Genomic DNA, 5,084 nt, shown 5'->3' on the forward strand with positions numbered 1-5,084 from the left:
TGGGTAACTCAATACTTTGATTTCACATAAACATCTGCGACTAGAACAGAATGCTGTGATGTCACAAACATTTGGTTGCAGAACTCAATGCTGTCACTATGTAAACATCTTGTTACAGAACTCAATACTATACTGTCACAAACATCTGGTTGCAGAACTCAATACTGTACTGTCACAAACATCTTGTTACAGAACTCAATACTGTACTGTCACAAACATCTTGTTACAGAACTCAATACTGTACTGTCACAAACATCTGGTTGCAGAACTCAATACTGTACTGTCACAAACATTTGGTTGCAGAACTCAATACTGTACTGTCACAAACATTTGGTTGCAGAACTCAATACTGTACTGTCACAAACATCTGGTTACAGAACTCAATACTGTACTGTCACAAACATCTGGTTACTTAACTCAATACCGTCACAAACATCTAGTTATAGAACTTCATGTAAACATAGTTGGACAGCACAATGCTCTGACTTCACCTGATTAAATAAAGCCCCACTCGAAGTCTATGAGGTTTTTTAAGAGGGTGGCCACATGCAAATTCACAGTGGTTGCCTTTCTCTGGACAAGCTTCCCCGTCTTCTTGGACTGGCAAGCTTTTGTTCCTCTCTCGGGGTTCACACCAACAAAGCGTCTACAATGTAATTACAGAGAAATATAATATATTAGGTGAGGCAAGTAAAGATTAATTGCACTTTAGACATACAAAACCCAATGCATTCAGAATATAAATATTCTAGGTTGTTGCCATTATGGCAGTATTTGCATCATGTTTAGTTTAAGTTTGATCTGAGGCATTTGGAGACCTAAGTATTTTAGAGTAATGAAGACAGCATTAGGCTATATATCTTTGTCAGTGATGTTAAAGGGATAGTTTACCCCAAAATGAAAATGTTGTCATCAAAAAGAAAGAGAAAGAGTTTCTTTCTTCTGTTGAACACAAAAGATGATATGTTAAAGAATGTTGGTAACCAGACAGTTGGCAGTTGACCATAGTAGAATCAAAAAATACTATGGAAGTCAATGGGTCAACTGTCTGGTTACCAACATTCTTTAACAGAAGAAAGAACCTCATACAGGTTTGGAACAACATGAGGGTGAGTAAATTACCCAATTGTCATTTTTGGGTGAAATCCCTTTAAGCAGATGGATTTTTAGGACTTTGGTCTGAAAATATTAAGATAAAAATAAATGTTACAATGCTACCCCTAAATGAGTTCAGAACTGTATTTTAAATGTAAAATAAAATTATTTCTTTATTTCTCCTAAACACGCAAGTCCCTTAAAGCAACTAATTATGTTAGTCGACTGGATTGTTCAGACTGGTCATGGATTTCTACAAACGGCTGGTGCAACGATAGGTAATGTATGGCATCAAATGGTGGACCAACAGTGCAAGTGCATAAACACAGCACGCAAGTGAATTACAACAGTGTGAGCACCGTGACAAAGCTGGCATGTAAAATGTAAACATGCAGAACACTCAAAGGACAAAAAATATGATTGTGCGCACATATTAACAAATAACAAAGCCGCGAGTCCTGACAGGTTCCACACACACACGAGTTCTTATTTTACATGCAGCTGAAATCTTTGCACACAAGTCAGGTTTGACACTCAGGGCCGGGGCCCAAACCTTCCTGTTAACAAATGCTATTTGCTGGCCAAATCGCAGCTCCTCTTATTTTGATTGACTGCTTGTATGCCGTGAATGTGGTCCTCCTGTTGCGATTGGCTGTTTTTGGCCCTCAAAACAGAAAGCGGGATCTGGGATGACAGACTGTAAGAAGGTAAGTTTTCTTTCCAATTTCATGTGTTTATCTATGGTGTTTATATGTAACGGGTATAACAATTATACTGTTAAATTTATGTATCATTTGGGTAGAATTAACACAAAATTGTTCATTTACATATGCCTGATGTATTAAAAATATATATATAATTCAGTCGATACAATGATGTCTTTTGACTAGCTATTTTTAGTTAACATCAAGAGGTGTCGTGTTACTTTATCTATGTTACACAAGTCAATTATGTAAAAATGTCCTAAATATTTAAATCAATACATGCAAACTTGGGTCAGCCATTTTAGAAGAATCAGGTCAAAAGACATCATTGTATCGATGGAAAAGAAATTGTAAAAAATACATCAGATCAATTTTGTGTTAATTCTACCCAAATTATACATAAATTTAACAGTATAATTGTTATACCCGTTACATATAAACACCATAGATAAACAGATGTATGAAGTTGGAAAGAAAACTTACCTTCTTACAGTCTGTCATCCAGGATCCTGCTTTCTGTTTTGAGGGCCAACAACAGCCAATCGCTGCGAATCAAAATAAGAGGCCAACAGCCAATAGCATTTGTTAACAGGAAGGTTTGTCCTCGAGTGTGGGATTTGAGTGTGGCATGTTTACATTTTACGTGCAAGCTGTGTCAGGGTGCTCAAATTGATGTAATTCAGTTGCGTGCTGTGTTTATGCGCTTGTGCTGTTTTGTCCACCATTTGTCGGCATAGAAATGAGAGAGAATTACTCTCTATTCAAAACATGCAGCATGACATTACATTTGGCCTGAACCCAGTGCTACGTTTGAATGCACGTGCAAACATAAACTTCAAGTCACTATCAAAAGAAACTACTGTAATCATAAAGTCAATATAGGAACAAGAGAAAGTCACCAATTTAACAATTCCTGAACAGAGCTGATAAGAGGGACTTAATGTCTAGCAGAGGATTTACCTTTGAACAAACTCCAATGTCCTTGCAGCTTCTTCTTGGTACTGCAAATTAAAGACATAGTAGGTGGCAAAAACTGCAGCCAGGCCAGTGATGAAGGTCTGTTGGATGCCTTCACAGATTACGTTGTTTTCCACACTGATCATCCAACCTCCTATAGTGACTTCATCCCCAGCAACTGATTCAGACAACAAATATAGTTAATGTCCCGAATCAGTATCAAATATGGGTATGAGTGCCCTATTACTGGCTAAAACACACACAATTAAATTGAGCAGTATATTTTTTTCTCTATGTACACTGAGTATCATAAGTTATACTGCTGCAAATCAATACTTTCCCAATGACCTTTGAAGGCTAAAACAACAATAAGTTACACTTAAGAGCATAACAAAACATAAGTTAAAGGGTTAGTTCACCTACAAATTTAAATTATCCCATATAACTCACCCCTCGAGCCATCCTAGATCTATATGACTTTCTTCTTTCAGCCAAACACAATCTGTGTTAAAAAATATAGATCTTTTTTTTATTCTGATTGTGTTTGGCTGAGAGAAGAAAGTAATATAGATCTAGGATGGCTTGAGGGGTGAGTTATATGGGATAATTAAAATTTTTGGGTGAACTAACCATTTAATGAGATTAATACAGAAAGAGAGCAATTACACAGTAGGTTCTATACTTCACAGTAAATTTTTTGTCACATTGTTTGAAAGGGCATGTAACTGTCTTGCCTTCGGTAAAATGACTTTTCAGATGTAAAAGAAGACCACGGATATCCTCACACTTACAGCTGCACAAGTCAATATGGCATGTTAAATCACCTAGACTATCTGGTTTAGTCCTATTCTTTCCATATTTATGACCATAAGTGTGACATTTGAAGGCTGAAAACTTAGAAAATGTTCGTGTGCATTCAGGGAAACCACACTTAAATGATGCATTCGGCAAAAAAACTATGAGCTCGCATGTGCCTGACATACGCAAATGTGTTGCTGCATGTTTTAGCACAAATGTTGCAAGTTATCATTTTTACACTACAATCCACAGACCTCCAGTGAAAAATAATCTTATATTTTAACTCAGACAATCTTTAAGCTCTCTCTAGGAATAGTAAAAGTGTTGCGTAAAACTGAGGCAACTGTTAGCCTCATTGATTTAGTGCACATTTCAATAAACCCTACAACAAATGGTAAAATAAAGCACAATCCCTGACGTAGATTTGGTAATCAAGTAAATATCACAGGATAACACTTTTATCAGTTTGTGACTTACCTTGATAAATTGACGAAGAGTAGATGAATGCAGGTGAAAGCTCCGTCCACGATCTGTGCTGGTAGGGTCACAGTCGGAGTTCAAATCGTCTTTCTGAATTGAATCGTCTTCTTACTCGTTCTTCTCACGTAATAAAATATTGAAGTAATGTAGTTAAACCTTTAATGTAGCCTAATGTTAATTATTTTTTACTGCGCGCATGGTGATGGAAATCGATGAGTTGTGATTTTCCTGCGAGTTGTGACTGTGAGCGGGCTCAAGCACGTGACTAGACTGAAAAAAATACTGTATTATCCCGTAAGACTGAACAGTAGCTTGCCGTTATTATTTTGCTTGTAAAATTCAGCGTCATTTACAGTATTCAACTGTATTTATGAATAACGGTAAATTACTGTTAAAAATTTCCCGTATTTTTACAGGATTTTTTTACAGTGTATAGTCAAAATATCCCAAGGGTTTTGAACATATATTTGACATATTATATTTATTTACTGAATTCATGATTAATTTAATGATTTTATAGTTTAATTAGATTTAATTATAGATTTAATTATGTATTTAATGGTTCATTTAAATACTCATAACGATTTAATGATGTATAATGATCTTTTATAGTTTTCAACAAATTTTTATTTCAGTCAACAAAAATGCTTTCACAGAATACTAAATGTGTCATCCCTACTTTTTCAGAGCAAAGCATTATATTTAAAAATATATATTTTAATTGGCTGCTGTGTGCAGAAAAAAGAAAGCAGAGGATGTGTAATGACAACGTTAAGACAAAACAGAGGGCTTATGAGCACCCTTCTGAATCAAAAAATTACAAATGACACCCTACAGTTTCAGACGGTATAAAAGCCTTTCACACCAAACATGAATAGTCTCTTCAATATACATTTTGAATAGAAACAATGCATTCCTATTGAGCCTTTTACAATATTCATGCAACAACAACGTTTTTTTTTTTTTTTACGGTGTGTCAATATTTTTCTTGCCCGCCAATGATAACCATTAAAAAAAATAGCTTTGGATCAAGTGGGCTGACCAGCACAA

The 5,084-nt window shown here is 35.6% G+C and overlaps 1 long non-coding RNA gene across 1 annotated transcript; it reads right to left on the reverse strand.

The window, feature by feature from the left end:
• Nucleotides 1-510: 510 nt before the first annotated feature.
• LOC127634500 (uncharacterized) lies at nucleotides 511-4,152 on the reverse strand. The gene is made up of 3 exons (XR_007969350.1): nucleotides 4,032-4,152; nucleotides 2,760-2,934; nucleotides 511-646 (listed from the first exon to the last, which is right to left on the reverse strand). It is a non-coding gene; the product is annotated as an uncharacterized LOC127634500 (long non-coding RNA).
• Nucleotides 4,153-5,084: the final 932 nt, after the last annotated feature.

Source organism: Xyrauchen texanus, chromosome 41 (genome assembly GCF_025860055.1).
Source record: "Xyrauchen texanus isolate HMW12.3.18 chromosome 41, RBS_HiC_50CHRs, whole genome shotgun sequence".
NCBI classification, from domain to species: domain Eukaryota; kingdom Metazoa; phylum Chordata; class Actinopteri; order Cypriniformes; family Catostomidae; genus Xyrauchen; species Xyrauchen texanus.